Genomic DNA, 17,173 nt, shown 5'->3' with positions numbered 1-17,173 from the left:
TAGGGCTAGGGTTAAGGTTAGGGTTAGGGATAGGGTTAGGGATAGGGTTAGGGATAGGGTTAGTGTTTAGAGTTAGGGTTAGGGATAGGGTAAGGGTTAGGGTTAGGGAAAGGGTTAGGGTTAGGGCTAGGGTTAGTGCTATGGTTAGGGTTAGGGCTAGGGTTAGGGCTAGGGATAGGGTCAGGGTTAGGGTTAGGGTTTAGAGTTAGGGTTAGGGCTAGGGTAAGGGTTAGGGTTAGGGCTATTGTTAGGCTTAGAGCTAGGGTTAGGGTTAGGGTCAGGGCTAGGGTGAGGGCTAGGGTTAGGGTTTAGGGTTAGGGTTTAGGGTTAGGGTTAGGTTTAGAGTTTATGGTTTGGTTTAGCGTTAGGGATAGGGTTAGGGCTAGGGCTAGGGTTAGGGCTAGGGTTAGGGCTAGGGTTAGGGCTAGGGTAAGGGTTAGGGCTAGGGTTAGGTTTAGGGTTAGGGATAGAGTTAGGGTTAGGGCTAGGGTTTAGGGTTAGGGTTAGGGCTAGGGTTAGGGCTAGGGTAAGGGTTAGGGCTAGGGTTAGGTTTAGGGTTAGGGATAGAGTTAGGGTTAGGGTTAGGGTTAATGTTTGGGTCAGGGTTATGGTTAGGTTTTAGGGTTAGGGATAGGGTAAGGGCTAGGGTTAGGGCTAGGGTTAGGGCCAGGGTTAGGGCTAGGGATAGGGTTAGGGATAGGGTTAGGGTTAGGGTTAGGGTTAGGGCTAGGGTTAGGGCCAGGGTTAGGGCTAGGGATACGGTTAGGGCTAGGGATAGGGTTAGGGTTAGGGAAAGGGTTAGGGTTAGGGATAGGGTTTAGGGTTAGGGTTAGGGATAGGGTTAGGTTTAGGGTTAGGGTTTAGAGTTAGGGCTAGGGTTAGGGTTGAGAGTTAGGGTTAGGGTTAAGACTAGAGTTAGGGTTTGGGCTAGGGTTAGGGATAGGGTTAGGGTTTAGGGTTAGGGTTTAAAGTTAGGGTTAGGTATAGGTTTAGAGTTAGGTCTATGGTTAGGGCTAGGGTTAGGGCTAGGGTTAGGGTTAGGGATAGGGTTAGGGATAGGGTTAGGGATAGGGTTAGGGTTTAGAGTTAGGGTTAGGGATAGGGTAAGGGTTAGGGTTAGGGTTAGGGAAAGGGTTAGGGTTAGGGCTAGGGTTAGTGCTATGGTTAGGGTTAGGGCTAGGGTTAGGGCTAGGGATAGGGTCAGGGTTAGGGTTAGGGTTTAGAGTTAGGGTTAGGGCTAGGGTAAGGGTTAGGGTTAGGGCTATTGTTAGGCTTAGGGCTAGGGTTAGGGTTAGGGTCAGGGCTAGGGTGAGGGCTAGGGTTAGGGTTTAGGGTTTAGGGTTAGGGTTAGGTTTAGTGTTTATGGTTAGGTTTACCATTAGGGATAGGGTTAGGGCTAGGGCTAGGGTTAGGGCTTGGGTTAGGGCTAGGGTTAGGGCTAGGGTAAGGGTTAGGGCTAGGGTTAGGTTTAGGGATAGAGTTAGGGTTAGGGCTAGGGTTAGGGTTTAGGGTTAGGGTTTAGGGTTAGGGATAGTGTTAGGGTTTAGGGCTAGGGTTAAGGTTAGGGTTTGGTTTAGGGTTAGGGTTAGTGTTAGGGTTAGGGCTAGGGTTAGGGTGAGGGTTAGGGATAGGGTTAGGATTAGGGTTAGAGTTAGGGTTAGGGTTAGGGATAGGGTGAGGGTTAGGGATAGGGTTAGGGTTTACATTTAGGGTTAGGGATAGGGTTAGGGCTAGGGTTAGGGTTAGAGTTAGGATTAGGTTTAGGGTTAAGGTTAGGGTTTAGGGTTAGGGCTAGGGTTAGGGCTAGGGATAGGGTTAGGGTTAGGGCTAGGTTTTTGGTTAGGATTAGGGCTAGGGCTAAGGTTAGGGTTAGGGATAGAGTTAGGGTTAGGGTTTAGGGTTATGGTTAGGGTTAATGTTTGGGCTAGGGTTAGGGCTAGGGTTAGGGCTTATGGTTAGGGTTAGGGCTAGGGTTAGGGCTAGGGTTATGGTTAGGGCTTGGGCTAGGGTTTGGATTAGGTTTTAGAGTTAGGGTTAGGGCTAGGGTTAGGGTTTAGGGTTAGGGTTAGGGATATCGTTAGGGTTAGGGTAAGGGTTAGGGTAAGGGAAAGGGTTAGGGCTAGGGTTTAGAGTTAGGGTTAGGGTTATGGTTAGGGTTAGGGCTAGGGTTAGAGTTAGGGTTAGGGCTAGGGATAGGGAAGGGTTAGAGTTAGGATTAGGGTTAGGGCTAGGGTTAGAGTTAGGATTAGGGTTAGGGCTAGGGTTATGGTTAGGGTTTAGCATTAGGGTTAGGGTTTAGGGTTAATGTTAGGGTTTAGGGAAAGGGTTCGGGTTAGGGCTAGGGCTAGGGTTAGGTTTAGGGTTTAGGGATAGGGTTAGGGTTATGGATAGGGTTAGGGATAGGTTTAGGGCTAGGGTTAGGGTTAGGGTTAAGGTTAGGGTTAGGGCTAGGGTTAGGGTTAGGGCTAGGTCTAAGGTTAGGGTTTAAGGTTAGAGTTAGGGTTAGGGATGGGGTTAGGGTGTTGGGTTAGGGTTATAGTTAGGGTTAGGGCTAGGGTTTAGGGATAGGGTTTGGGTTAGGGTAAAGGTTAGGGATAGGGTTAGGGTAAGGTTAGGGTTAGGGTTAGGGTTAGGCTAGGGTTAGGGCTAGAGTTAGGGTTAGGGTTAAGGTTAGGGATAGGGTTTAGGGTTAGGGGTAGGATTAGGGTTAGGGTTAGTGATAGGGTTAGTTTTAGCGTTAGGGATAGGGTTAGGGTTAGGGTTTAGGGTTAGGGTTAGGGTTAAGGTTAGTGTTAGGGTTACCATTAGGGTTAGGGCTAGAGTTAGGGTTTAGGGTTAGGGTAAGGGTTAGGGTTAGGGCTAGATCTAGGGTTTTTGTTAGGGCTAGGGTAAGGGTTAGGGCTAGGGTTAGAGTTAGGATTAGGGCTAGGGTTAGGGTTAGAGTTAGGATTAGGGTTAGGGCTAGGGTTAGGGTTTAGCATTAGGGTTAGTGTTTAGGGTTAGGGTTAAGGTTAGGGTTTAGGGTTAGGGTTAGGGCTAGGTCTAGGGTTAGGGTTTAGGGTTAGGGTTAGGGTTATGGTTAGGGTTAGGGCTAGTGTTAGGGATAGGTTTAGGGCTAGGGTTAGGGTTAGGGCTAGGGTTAAGGTTAGGGTTAGAGCTAGGGTTATGGTTAGGGTTAGGGCTAAGTCTAGGGTTAGGGTTTAAGGTTAGGGTTAGGGATAGGGTTTAGGGTTAGGGTTATAGTTAGGGTTAGGGATAGGGTTAGGCTAGGGTTAGGGTTTAGGGTTTAGGGTTTGGGTTAGGGTTAAGGTTAGGGATAGGGAAAGGGTTAGGGTAAGGGTTAGGGTTAGGGCTACGGTTAGGGTTAGGGCTAGAATTAGGGTTAGGGTTAAAGTTAGGGATAGGGTTTAGGGTTAGGGTTAGGATTAGGGTTAGGTTTAGTGATAGTTTTAGTTTTAGCATTAGGGCTAGGGTTAGGGCTAGGGTTAAGGTTAGGGTTTAGGGTTAGGGATAAGGTTAGGGTTAGGGTTTAGGGTTAAGGTTAGTGTTAGGGTTAGGGCATGGGTTATGGTTAGGGTTAGGGTTAGGGTTTGGGCTAGATCTAGGGTTAGGGCTAGGGTAGGGTTAGGGCTAGGGTTAGGGATAGAGTAAGGGTTAGGGTTAGGGATAGATTAAGGGTTAAGGTTTAGGGTTAGGGCTAGGGTTAGGGTAAGGGCTAGGGTTAGGGTTAGGGTTAAGGTTAGGGCTAGGGCTAGGGTTATGGTTAGGGCTAGGGTTAGGGTTTAGGGTTAGGGTTAAGGTTAGGGTTTAGGGTTAGGGCTAGGGTTAGGGTTAGGGCTAGGGCTAAGGTTAGGGTTAGGGCTATGGTTAGGGATAGGGTCAGGGTTAGGGATAGGGTTAGGGTTTAGTTTTACGGTTATGGTTAGGGTTATGATTAGGGTTAGGGTTTAGGGTTTGGGCTAGGTTTATTGCTAGGGTTAGGACTAGAGTTAAGGTTAGGGTTAGGGTTAGCGTAAGGGTTAGGGTTAGGGTTAGGGCAAGGGCTAGGGTTAGGGCTAGGGTTAGGTCTAGGGTTAGGGAGAGTAATAGAGTTAAGGTTAGGGTTAGGGCTAGGGTTAGGGATAGGGTTTAGGGTTAGGGTTAGGGTTATGGCTAGGGTTAGGGTTTAGCATTAGGGTTAGGGTTAGGGATTAGGGTTAGAGTTAGGGTTAAGGTTAGGGTTTAGGGTTAGGGCTAGGGTAAGGGTTAGGGCTAGGGTTAGGGTTAGGGCTAGGGCTAGGGTTAGAGCTAGGGTTAGGGCTAAGGCTAGGTTTAGGGTTTAGGGTTAAGGTTAGGGTTAGGGTTATCGTTAGGGTTAGTGTAAGGGTTAGGGCTAGGGTTAGGGCTAGGGTGAGGGTTAGGGCTAGTTCGTGGGTTAGGGCTAGGGTTTAGGGTTAGAGCTAGGGTTAGGGTTAGGGCTAGGGTTGGGGTTAGGGCTAGGGCTAGAGTTAGAGATAGGGTTAAGGCTAGCGTTAGGGCTAAGGTTAGGGTTAGGGCTAGGGTTAGGATTAGGACTTACAGTTAGGGTTAGGGTTAGTGCTAGGGTTAGGGCTAGGGTTAGGGTTAGGGATAGGATTAGGGCTTGTGTTAGGGATAGGTCTAGGGTTAGGGCTAGGGTTAGGTTTAGGGTTAGGGCTAGGGTTAGGATTATTGTTAGGGTTAGGACTAGGGTTAGGGCTAGGGTTTAGGTTTTAGGGTTAGGGATAGAGTTAGGGTTTAGGGTTAGGGATAGGGTTAGGGTGGGGGTTTAGGGTTAGGGTTATGGTTAGGGTTATGGCTAGGGTTAGGGTTAGGGCTAGGGTTAGGTTTAGGGTTAGGGCTAGGGTTAGGTCTAGGGTTAGGACTAGAGTTAAGGTTAGGGTTAGGGTTAGCGTAAGGGTTAGGGTTAGGGTTCGGGCAAGGGCTAGGGTTAGGGCTAGGGTTAGGTCTAGGGTTAGGGTTAGTAATAGAGTTAAGGTTAGGGTTAGGGCTAGGGTTAGGGATAGGGTTTAGGGTTAGGGTTAGAGTTAGGGTTAGGGTTATGGCTAGGGTTAGGGTTTAGCATTAGGGTTAGGGTTTAGGGTTAGAGTTAGGGTTAAGGTTAGGGTTTAGGGTTAGGGCTAGGGTTAGGGCTAGGGTAAGGGTTAGGGCTAGGGTTAGGTTAGGGTTAGGGCTAGGGCTAGGGTTAGAGCTAGGGTTAGGGCTAAGGTTAGGGTTAGGGTTTAGGGTTAAGGTTAGGGTTAGGGTTATCGTTAGGGTTAGTGTAAGGGTTAGGGCTAGGGTTAGGGTTTGGGCTAGGGTGAGGGTTAGGGCTAGTTCGAGGGTTAGGGCTAGGGTTTAGGGTTAGGGATAGGGTTAGGGTTAGGATTAGGGTTTAGAGTTAGGGTTAGGGCTAGGGTTAGGGTTAGTGCTAGGGTTAGGGCTAGGGTTAGGGTTTAGCATTAGGGTTAGGGTTAGGGTTTAGGGTTAGAGTTAGGGTTAAGGTTAGGGTTTAGGGTTAGGGTTAAGGTTAGGGATAGGATTAGGGCTTGTGTTAGGGTTAGGTCTATGGTTAGGGCTAGGGTTAGGTTTATGGTTAGGGCTAGGGTTAGGATTATTGTTAGGGTTAGGGTTTAGGGTTAGGGTTAGCGTTAGGGATATGGTTAGGGTTTAGAGTTAGGGTTAGGGTTAGGGCTAGGGTTAGGGCTAGAGTTTAGGGTTAGGGTTTAGGGTTAGGTTTAGGGTTTAGGGTTAGGGGTAGGGCTAGGGTTAGGGCTAGGGTTAGGGCTAGGGTAAGGGCTAGGGTAAGGGTTAGGGGTAGGGTTAGGGATAGAGTTAGGGCTAGGGTTAGGGTTTAGTGTTAGGGTTAGGGTTTAGGGTTAGGGATAGTGTTAAGGTTAGGGTTTAGGGTTAGGCTTAAGGTTTGGGTTTAGGGTTAGGGTTTAGGTTTAGGGTTAGAGTTAGGGTTGTGGTGAGTGTTAGGGTTAGGGTTAGGGTTAGGGTTTAGAGTTACGGTAAGGGTTAGGGCTAGGGTTAGAGTTAGGGTTAGGGCTAGGGTTAGGCATAGGGTGAGGGTTAGGGATAGGGTTTACATTTAGGGTTAGGGTTAGGGATCGGGTTAGGGTTAGGGTTTCGGGTTTGGGTTTAGGGTTAGGGCTAGGGTTAGGGCTAGGGATAGGGTTAGGGCTAGGGTTTTGGTTAGGGTTAGGGCTAAGGTTAGGGTTAGGGCTAGGGTTAGGGATAGAGTTAGGGTTTAGGGTTAGGATTATGGTTAGGGTTAATGTTTGGGCTAGGGTTAGGGCTAGGGTTGTGGTTAGGGTTTAGGGTTAGGGCTAGGGTTATGGTTAGGGCTTGGGCTAGTGTTAGGGTCAGGGTTTAGAGTTAGGGTTAGGGTAAGGGTTAGGGCTTTTGTTAGGGTTAGGGCTAGGGTTAGGGTTACGGTTAGGGCTAGGGTTAGTCCTAGGGTTAGGGTTAGGGCTAGGGTTAGGGTTTAGGGTTAGGGCTAGGGTTAGGATTTAGGGTTTGTCTTAGGGATAGGGTGAGGGTTAGGGTAAGGGTTAGGGCTAAGGTTAGGGTTAGGGTTAGGGTTAAGGATAGGGTTAGGTTTTGGGTTAGGGTTAGGATTAGGGATAGGGTTCGGGTTAGGGATAGGGTGTAGGGTTAGGGTTATTGATAGGGCTAGGGTTAGGGCTAGGGATAGGGCTAGGGTCAGGGCTAGAGTTAGGATTTAGGGTTAGGGTTAGGGCTAGGGTTAGGGTTAGGATTTAGGGTTAGGGAAAGGGTTAGGGGTAGGGTTAGGGCTAGGGTTAGCGTTAGGGTTAGGGTCAGGGTTAGGAATAGGGTTAGGATTAGGGTTTAGAGTTAGGGTTAGGGTTGGGGCTAGGGATTGGGTTAGTGCTAGGGTTAGGGCTAGGGTGAGGGAGAGGTATAGGGTTAGTGCTAGGGTTAGGGCTAGGGTTAGGGCTAGGGTTAGGGCTATGGTTAGGACTATGGTTAAGGTTAGGTTTAGGGTTAGGGATAGGGTTAGGGATAGGGTTTAGGGTTAGGGTTAGGGCTAGGGTTAGGGTTAGGGTTTAGGGTTAGTGTTAGGGTTTAGTTTTAAGGTTAGGGTTATGATTAGGGTTAGGGTTAGGGTTAGGGTTAGAGCTAGGGTTTGGATTTAGGGTTAGGGTTTAGTGATAGGGTTAGGGTTATCGTTAGGGCTAGGGTTAGGGCTAGGGTTAGCGTTAGGGTCAGGGTTAGGGTTAGGGATAGGGTTAGGGTTAGGGCTAGGGTTAGCTGTAGGGTCAGGGTTAGGGTTAGGGATAGGCTTAGGGTTAGGATTAGGGTTTAGAGTTAGGGTTTGGGCTAGGGTTAGGGTTAGTGCTAGGGTTAGGGCTAGGGTTAGGGTTTAGCATTAGGGTTAGGGTTAGGGTTTAGGGTTAGGGTTTAGGGTTAGAGTTAGGGTTAAGGTTAGGATTTAGGGTTAGGGTTAGGGATAGGATTAGGGCTTGTGTTAGGGTTTGGTCTAGGGTTAGGGCTAGGGTTAGGTTTAGGGTTAGGGCTAGGGTTAGGATTATTGTTAGGGTTAGGGTTTAGGGTTAGGGTTAGCGTTAGGGATAGGGTTTAGAGTTAGGGTTAGGGTTAGGGCTAGGGTTAGGGCTAGGGTTTAGGGTTAGGGTTTAGGGTTAGGTTTAGGGTTTAGGGTTAGGGGTAGGGCTAGGGTTAGGGCTAGGGTTAGGGCTAGGGTTAGGGTAAGGGCTAGGGTAAGGGCTAGGGTAAGGGTTAGGGGTATGGTTAGGGATAGAGTTAGGGCTAGGGTTAGGGTTTAGTGTTAGGGTTTAGGGTTAGGAATAGTGTTAAGGTTAGGGTTTAGGGTTAGGGTTAAGGTTTGGGTTTAGGGTTAGGGTTTAGGGTTAGGGTTAGAGTTAGGGTTGTGGTTAGTGTTAGGGTTAGGGCTAGGGTTAGGGTGAGGGTTAGGGTTTAGAGTTACGGAAAGGGTTAGGGCTAGGGTTAGAGTTAGGGTTAGGGCTAGGGTTAGGGTGAGGGTTAGGGATAGGGTTTACATTTAGGGTTAGGGTTAGGGTTAGGGATCGGGTTAGGGTTTCGGGTTTGGGTTTAGGGTTAGGGCTAGGGATAGGGTTAGGGCTAGGGTTTTGGTAAGGGCTAAGGTTAGGGTTAGGGCTAGGGTTAGGGATAGAGTTAGGGTTTAGGGTTAGGATTATGGTTAGGGTTAATGTTTGGGCTAGGGTTAGGGCTAGGGTTGTGGTTAGGGTTTAGGGTTAGGGCTAGGGTTAGGGCTAGGGTTATGGTTAGAGCTTGGGCTAGGGTTAGGGTCAGGGTTAGTGTTTAGAGTTAGGGTTAGGGGTTAGGGTAAGGGTTAGGGTTATTGTTAGGGTTAGGGTTACGGTTAGGGCTAGGGTTAGTCCTAGGGTTAGGGTTAGGGCTAGGGTTAGGGTTTAGCATTAGGGTTAGGGTTAGGGTTTAGGGTTAGAGTTAGGGTTAAGGTTAGGGTTTAGGGTTAGGGTTAAGGTTAGGGATAGGATTAGGGCTTGTGTTAGGGTTAGGTCTATGGTTAGGGCTAGGGTTAGGTTTATGGTTAGGGCTAGGGTTAGGATTATTGTTAGGGTTAGGGTTTAGGGTTAGGGTTAGCGTTAGGGATATGGTTAGGGTTTAGAGTTAGGGTTAGGGTTAGGGCTAGGGTTAGGGCTAGAGTTTAGGGTTAGGGTTTAGGGTTAGGTTTAGGGTTTAGGGTTAGGGGTAGGGCTAGGGTTAGGGCTAGGGTTAGGGCTAGGGTAAGGGCTAGGGTAAGGGTTAGGGGTAGGGTTAGGGATAGAGTTAGGGCTAGGGTTAGGGTTTAGTGTTAGGGTTAGGGTTTAGGGTTAGGGATAGTGTTAAGGTTAGGGTTTAGGGTTAGGCTTAAGGTTTGGGTTTAGGGTTAGGGTTTAGGGTTAGGGTTAGAGTTAGGGTTGTGGTGAGTGTTAGGGTTAGGGTTAGGGTGAGGGTTAGGGTTTAGAGTTACGGTAAGGGTTAGGGCTAGGGTTAGAGTTAGGGTTAGGGCTAGGGTTAGGCATAGGGTGAGGGTTAGGGATAGGGTTTACATTTAGGGTTAGGGTTAGGGATCGGGTTAGGGTTAGGGTTTCGGGTTTGGGTTTAGGGTTAGGGCTAGGGTTAGGGCTAGGGATAGGGTTAGGGCTAGGGTTTTGGTTAGGGTTAGGGCTAAGGTTAGGGTTAGGGCTAGGGTTAGGGATAGAGTTAGGGTTTAGGGTTAGGATTATGGTTAGGGTTAATGTTTGGGCTAGGGTTAGGGCTAGGGTTGTGGTTAGGGTTTAGGGTTAGGGCTAGGGTTATGGTTAGGGCTTGGGCTAGTGTTAGGGTCAGGGTTTAGAGTTAGGGTTAGGGTAAGGGTTAGGGCTTTTGTTAGGGTTAGGGCTAGGGTTAGGGTTACGGTTAGGGCTAGGGTTAGTCCTAGGGTTAGGGTTAGGGCTAGGGTTAGGGTTTAGGGTTAGGGCTAGGGTTAGGATTTAGGGTTTGGGTTAGGGATAGGGTGAGGGTTAGGGTAAGGGTTAGGGCTAAGGTTAGGGTTAGGGTTAGGGTTAAGGATAGGGTTAGGGATAGGGTTCGGGTTAGGGATAGGGTGTAGGGTTAGGGTTATTGATAGGGCTAGGGTTAGGGCTAGGGATAGGGCTAGGGTCAGGGCTAGAGTTAGGATTTAGGGTTAGGGTTAGGGCTAGGGTTAGGGTTAGGATTTAGGGTTAGGGAAAGGGTTAGGGGTAGGGTTAGGGCTAGGGTTAGCATTAGGGTTAGGGTCAGGGTTAGGAATAGGGTTAGGATTAGGGTTTAGAGTTAGGGTTAGGGTTGGGGCTAGGGATTGGGTTAGTGCTAGGGTTAGGGCTAGGGTGAGGGAGAGGTATAGGGTTAGTGCTAGGGTTAGTGCTAGGGTTAGGGCTAGGGTTAGGGCTATGGTTAGGACTAAAGTTAAGGTTAGGTTTAGGGTTAGGGATAGGGTTAGGGATAGGGTTTAGGGTTAGGGTTAGGGCTAGGGTTAGGGTTAGGGTTTAGGGTTAGTGTTAGGGTTTAGTTTTAAGGTTAGGGTTATGATTAGGGTTAGGGTTAGGGTTAGGGTTAGGGCTAGGGCATGGGTTAGAGCTAGGGTTTGGATTTAGGGTTAGGGTTTAGTGATAGGGTTAGGGTTATCGTTAGGGCTAGGGTTAGGGCTAGGGTTAGCGTTAGGGTCAGGGTTAGGGTTAGGGATAGGGTTAGGGTTAGGGCTAGGGTTAGCTGTAGGGTCAGGGTTAGGGTTAGGGATAGGGTTAGGGTTAGGATTAGGGTTTAGAGTTAGGGTTTGGGCTAGGGTTAGGGTTAATGCTAGGGTTAGGGCTAGGGTTAGGGTTTAGCATTAGGGTTAGGGTTAGGGTTTAGGGTTAGGGTTTAGGGTTAGAGTTAGGGTTAAGGTTAGGATTTAGGGTTAGGGTTAGGGATAGGATTAGGGCTTGTGTTAGGGTTTGGTCTAGGGTTAGGGCTAGGGTTAGGTTTAGGGTTAGGGCTAGGGTTAGGATTATTGTTAGGGTTAGGGTTTAGGGTTAGGGTTAGCGTTAGGGATAGGGTTAGGGTTTAGAGTTAGGGTTAGGGTTAGGGCTAGGGTTAGGGCTAGGGTTTAGGGTTAGGGTTTAGGGTTAGGTTTAGGGTTTAGGGTTAGGGGTAGGGCTAGGGTTAGGGCTAGGGTTAGGGCTAGGGTTAGGGTAAGGGCTAGGGTAAGGGCTAGGGTAAGGGTTAGGGGTAGGGTTAGGGATAGAGTTAGGGCTAGGGTTAGGGTTTAGTGTTAGGGTTTAGGGTTAGGAATAGTGTTAAGGTTAGGGTTTAGGGTTAGGGTTAAGGTTTGGGTTTAGGGTTAGGGTTTAGGGTTAGGGTTAGAGTTAGGGTTGTGGTTAGTGTTAGGGTTAGGGCTAGGGTTAGGGTGAGGGTTAGGGTTTAGAGTTACGGAAAGGGTTAGGGCTAGGGTTAGAGTTAGGGTTAGGGCTAGGGTTAGGGTGAGGGTTAGGGATAGGGTTTACATTTAGGGTTAGGGTTAGGGTTAGGGATCGGGTTAGGGTTTCGGGTTTGGGTTTAGGGTTAGGGCTAGGGATAGGGTTAGGGCTAGGGTTTTGGTAAGGGCTAAGGTTAGGGTTAGGGCTAGGGTTAGGGATAGAGTTAGGGTTTAGGGTTAGGATTATGGTTAGGGTTAATGTTTGGGCTAGGGTTAGGGCTAGGGTTGTGGTTAGGGTTTAGGGTTAGGGCTAGGGTTAGGGCTAGGGTTATGGTTAGAGCTTGGGCTAGGGTTAGGGTCAGGGTTAGTGTTTAGAGTTAGGGTTAGGGTTAGGGTAAGGGTTAGGGTTATTGTTAGGGTTAGGGTTACGGTTAGGGCTAGGGTTAGTCCTAGGGTTAGGGTTAGGGATAGGGTTAGGGTTTAGGGTTAGGGCTAGTGTTAGTATTTAGGGTTTGGGTTAGGGTGAGGGTTAGGGTAAGGGTTAGGGCAACGGTTAGGGATAGGGCTAGGGTTAGGGTTAAGGATAGGGTTAGGTTTAGGGTTAGGGTTAGGATTAGGGATAGGGTTCGGGTTAGGGATAGGGTGTAGGGTTAGGGTTATTGATAGGGCTAGGGTTAGGGCTAGGGATAGGGCTAGGGTCAGGGCTAGAGTTAGGATTTAGGGTTAGGGCTAGGGTTAGGATTTAGGGTTAGGGAAAGGGTTAGGGGTAGGGTTAGGGCTAGGGTTAGCATTAGGGTTAGGAATAGGGTTAGGATTAGGGTTTAGAGTTAGGTTTAGGGTTGGGGCTAGGGTTTGGGTTAGTGCTAGGGTTAGGGCTATGGTTAGGGAGAGGTATAGGGTTAGGGCTAGGGTTAGGGTTAGGGCTATGGTTAGGACTAGAGTTAAGGTTAGGTTTAGGGTTAGGGCTAGGGTTAGGGATAGGGTTTAGGGTTAGGGTTAGGGCTAGGGTTAGGCTTTAGGGTTAGTGTTAGGGTTTAGTTTTAAGGTTAGGGTTATGATTAGGGTTAGGGTTTAGGGTTAGGGCTAGGGTTAGGGCTAGGGTTAGCGTTAGGGTTAGGGTCAGGGTTAGGGTTAGGGATAGGGTTAGGGTTACGGCTATGGTTAGGGCTAGGGTTAGGACTAGAGTTAAGGTTAGGGTTAGGGCTAGGGTTAGGGTGTGGGTTTAGCGTTAGGGTTAGGGTTTAGGGTTAGGGTTTAGGGTTAGGGCTAGGGTTGGGGTTAGGTTAGGATTAGGGCTAGGGCTAGGGCTAGGGTTAGGGCTAGGGATAGGGTAATGGTTAGGGTTTAGGGTTAAGGTTAGGGTTATCGTTAGAGTTAGGGTTATGGTTAGGGCTAGGGTCAGGGTTATGGCTAGTGTTAGGGTTAGGGCTAGGGCATGGGTTAGGGTTATCGTTAGGGTTAGGGCTAGGGTTAGGGGTAGGGTTAGGGCTAGGGTTAGCGTTCGGGTTAGGGTCAGGGTTAGGGTTAGGGATAGGGTTAGGGTTAGGGCTAGGGTTAGCGTTAGGGTCAGGGTTAGGGTTAGGGTTAGGATTAGGGTTTAGAGTTAGGGTTAGGGTTAGGCCTAGGATTAGGGTTAGTGCTAGGGTTAGGGCTAGAGTTAGGGAGAGGTATAGGTTTAGGGCTAGGGTTAGGGTTAGGGCTATGGTTAGGGCTAGGGTTAGGACTAGAGTTAAGGTTAAGTTTAGGTTTAGGGCTAGGGATAGGGTTAGGGTTTAGGGTTAGGGTTAGGGCTAGGGTTAGGGTGTGGGTTTAGCGTTAGGGTTAGGGTTTAGGGTTAGGGTTTAGGGTTAGGGCTAGGGTTGGGGTTAGGTTAGGATTAGGGCTAGGGCTAGGGATAGGGCTAGGGTTAGGGTTTAGGGTTAGGGCTAGGGCTAGGGTTAGGGATAGGGTAATGGTTAGGGTTTAGGGTTAAGGTTAGGGTTATCGTTAGAGTTAGGGTTATGGTTAGGGCTAGGGTTAGGGTCAGGGTTATGGCTAGTGTTAGGGTTAGGGCTAGGGTAAGGGTTAGGGTTGAGGTTAGGGTTTAGGGTAAGGGTTAAGGTTAGGGCAAGGGTTAGGGATAAGGTTAGGTTTAGGGTTAGGGCAAGGGTTATGGTTAGGGTTAGGATTAGGGTTAGGGCTAGTGTTAGGGTTAGGGTTAGGACTAGGGTTAGGGCTAGGGTTAGGGTTTAGGTTTTAGGGTTAGGGATAGAGTTAGGGTTAGGGTTTAGGGTTAGGGATAGGGTTAGGGTGGGGGTTTAGGGTTAGGGTTTAGGGTTATGGTTAGGGTTATGGCTAGGGTTAGGGTTAGGGCTAGGGTTAGGGATAGGGTTAGGGCTAGGGTTAGGGCGAGGGTTAGGTCTAGGGTTAGGACTAGAGTTAAGGTTAGGGTTAGGGTTAGCGTAAGGGTTAGGGTTAGGGCAAGGGCTAGGGTTAGGTCTAGGGTTAGGGTTAGTAATAGAGTTAAGGTTAGGGTTAGGGCTAGGGTTAGGGTTTGGGATAGGGTTTAGGGATAGGGTGAGAGTTAGGGTTATGGCTAGGGTTAGGGTTTAGCATTAGGGTTAGGGTTAGGGTTTAGGGTTTAGGGTTAGAGTTAGGGTTAAGGTTTGGGTTAGGGTTAGGGTAAGGGTTAGGGCTAGATCTAGGGTTTTTGTTAGGGCTAGGGTAAGGGTTAGGGCTAGGGTTAGAGTTAGGATTAGGGCTAGGGTTAGGGTTAGGGTTAGAGTTAGGATTAAGGTTAGGGCTAGGGTTAGGGTTTAGCATTAGGGTTAGGGTTTAGGGTTAGGGTTAAGGTTAGGGTTTAGGGTTAGGGTTAGGGCTAGGGCTAGGGTTAGGGTTTAGGGTTAGGGTTATGGTTAGTGTTAGGGCTGGTGTTAGGGATAGGTTTAGGGCTAGGGTTAGGGCTATGGTTAAGGTTATGGTTAGAGCTAGGGTTATGGTTAGGGTTAGGGCTAGGTCTAGGGTTAGGGTTTTAGGTTAGGGTTAGGGATAGGGTTTAGGGTTAGGGTTATAGTTAGGGTTAGGGATAGGGTTAGGCTAGGGTTAGGGTTAGTTCTAGAATTAGGGTTAGGGTTAAAGTTAGGGATAGGGTTTAGGCTTAGGGTTAGGATTAGGGTTAGGTTTAGTGATAGGGTTAATTTTAGCATTAGGGCTAGGGTTAGGGCTAGGGTTAAGGTTAGGGTTTAGGGTTAGGGATAAGGTTAGGGTTAGGGTTTAGGGTTAAGGTTAGTGTTAGGGTTAGGGCATGGGTTATGGTTAGGGTTAGGGTTTAGGGTTAGGGTTAGATCTAGGGTTAGGGCTAGGGTAAGGGTTAGGGCTAGGGTTAGGGATAGAGTAAGGGTTAGGGTTAGGGATAGATTAAGGGTTAGGGTTAAGGGTTAGGGCTAGGGTTAGGGTAAGGGCTAGGGTTAAGGTTAGGGCTAGGGTTATGGTTAGGGTTAGGGCTAGGGTTAGGGTTAGGGCTAGGGCTAGGGTTAGGGTTAGGGCTAGGGTTATGGTTAGGGCTAGGGCTAAGGTTAGGGCTATGGTTAGGGATAGGGTCAGGGTTAAGGATAGGGTTAGGGTTTTGGGTTAGGGTTTAGTTTTACGGTTAGGGTTAGAGTTATGATTAGGGTTAGGGTTTAGGGATAGGGGTAGGGTTAGGGTTAGGGCTAGGGCTAGGGTTAGGGTTTAGGGTTAGGGATAGGGTTAGGGTTTAGTGATAGGGTTAGGGTTATCTTTAGGGTTAGGGTTAGGGGTTGGGTTAGGGATAGGGTTAGCGTTAGGGTCAGGGTTAGGGATAGGGTTAGGATTAGGGTTTAGAGTTAGGGTTAGGGTAGGGGCTAGGGTTAGGGTTAGGGCTAGGGTTAGGGAGAGGTATAGGGTTAGGGCTAGGGTTAGGGTTAGGGCTAGGGTTAGGGCTATGGTTAGGACTAGAGTTAAGGTTAGGTTTAGGGTTAGGGCTAGGGTTAGGGATAGGGTTTAATGTTTAGGGTTAGGGTTTAAAGTTAGGGTTAGGGATAGGTTTAGAGTTAGGTCTATGGTTAGGGCTAGGGTTAGGGCTAGGGTTAAGGATAGGGTTTGGGATAGGGTTAGGGATAGGGTTAGGGTTTAGAGTTAGGGTTAGGGATAGGGTAAGGGTTAGGGTTAGGGAAAGGGTTAGGGTTAGGGCTAGGGTTAGTGCTATGGTTAGGGTTAGGGCTAGGGTTAGGGCTAGGGATAGGGTCAGGGTTAGGGTTTGGGTTTAGAGTTAGGGTTAGGGCTAGGGTAACGGTTAGGGTTAGGGCTATTGTTAGGCTTAGGGCTAGGGTTAGGGTCAGGGCTAGGGTGAGGGCTAGGGTTAGGGTTTAGGGTTTAGGGTTAGGGTTAGGTTTAGTGTTTATGGTTAGGTTTACCGTTAGGGATAGGGTTAGGGCTAGGGCTAGGGTTAGGGTTAGGGCTTGGGTTAGGGCTAGGGTAAGGGCTAGGGTAAGGGTTAGGGCTAGGGTTGGGTTTAGGGTTAGGGATAGAGTTAGGGTTAGGGCTAGGGTTAGGGTTTAGGGTTAGGGTTTAGGGTTAGGGATAGTGTTAGGGTTTAGGGCTAGGGTTAAGGTTAGGGTTTGGTTTAGGGTTAGGGTTAGTGTTAGGGTTAGGGCTAGGGTTAGGGTGAGGGTTAGGGATAGGGTTAGGATTAGGGTTAGAGTTAGGGTTAGGGATAGGGTGAGGGTTAGGGATAGGGTTAGGGTTTACATTTAGGGTTAGGGATAGGGTTAGGGCTAGGGTTAGGGTTAGAGTTAGGATTAGGTTTAGGGTTAAGGTTAGGGTTTAGAGTTAGGGTTAGGGCTAGGGTTAGTGCTAGGGTTAGGGCTAGGGTTAGGGAGAGGTATAGGTTTAGGGCTAGGGTTAGGGTTAGGGCTATGGTTAGGGCTAGGGTTAGGGTTTAGGGTTAGGGCTAGGGTTAGGGTGTGGGTTTAGCGTTAGGGTTAGGGTTTAGGGTTAAGGTTAGGGTTTAGGGTTAGGGCTAGGGTTAGGCTAGATTTTAGGGTTAGGGCTAGGGTTAGGGCTAGGTTTAGGGCTAGGGTTTAGGGTTAGGGTTAGGGTTAGGGATAAGGTTTAGCATTAGGGTTAGGGTTTAGGGTTAGGGTTAAGGTTAGGGTTTAGGGTTAGGGTTAGGGATTAGGGTTAGGGTTAGGGTTATGGTTAGGGTTTGGGCTGTGGTTAGGGATAGGTTTAGGGCTAGGGTTAGGGCTAGGGTTAAGGTTAGGGTTAGGGCTATTGTTATGGTTAGGGTTAGGGCTAGGGTTAGGGCTAGGTCTAGGGTTTAAGGTTAGGGTTAGGGATAGGGTTTAGGGTTAGGGTTATAGTTAGGGTTAGGGATAGGGTTAGGGCTAGGGTTAGGGTTTAGGGTTAGGGTTAAGGTTAGGGATAGGGTTAGGGTAAGGGATAGGGTTAGGGCTATGGTTAGGGTTAGGGTTAGGGCTAGAATTAGGGTTAGGGTTAAAGTTAGGGATAGGGTTTAGGTTTAGGATTAGGGTTAGGTTTAGTGATAGGGTTAGTTTTAGCGTTAGGGCTAGGGTTAGGGCTAGGGTTAAGGTTAGGGTTTAGGGTTAGGGATACGGTTAGGGTTTAGGGTTAAGGTTAGTGTTAGGGTTAGGGCATGGGTTATGGTTAGGGTTAGGGATTAGGGTTAGGGTTAGGGCTAGATCTAGGGTTAGGGCTAGGGTAAGGGTTAGGGCTAGGGTTAGGGATAGAGTAAGGGATAGGGTTAGGGATAGAGTAAGGGTTAGGGTTTAGGGTTAGGACTACGGTTAGGGTAAGGGCTAGGGTTAGGGTTAGGGTTAAGGTTAGGGCTAGGGTTATGGTTAGGGCTAGGGTTTAGGGTTTAGGGTTAGGGTTAAGGTTAGGGTTTAGGGTTAGAGCTAGGGTTAGGGTTAGGGCTAGGGCTAAGGTTAGGGTTAGGGCTATGGTTAGGGATAGGGTCAGGGTTAGGGATAGGGTTAGGGTTTAGTTTTACGGTTAGGGTTAGGGTTATGATTAGGGTTAGGGTTTAGGGTTAGGGCTAGGGTTAGGGCTAGGGTTAGGGTTTAGAGTTAAGGATAGGGTTAGGGTTTAGTGATAGTGTTAGGGTTATCTTTAGGGTTAGGGTTAGGGGTAGGTTTAGGGCTAGGGTTAGCGTTAGGGTTAGGGTCAGGGTTAGGAATAGGTTTAGGATTAGGGTTTAGCGTTAGGGTTAGG

Source organism: Taudactylus pleione, unplaced genomic scaffold (genome assembly GCF_031769625.1).
Source record: "Taudactylus pleione unplaced genomic scaffold, aTauple2 ptg000822l, whole genome shotgun sequence".
NCBI classification, from domain to species: domain Eukaryota; kingdom Metazoa; phylum Chordata; class Amphibia; order Anura; family Myobatrachidae; genus Taudactylus; species Taudactylus pleione.
This window is presented reverse-complemented; position numbering follows the sequence as displayed.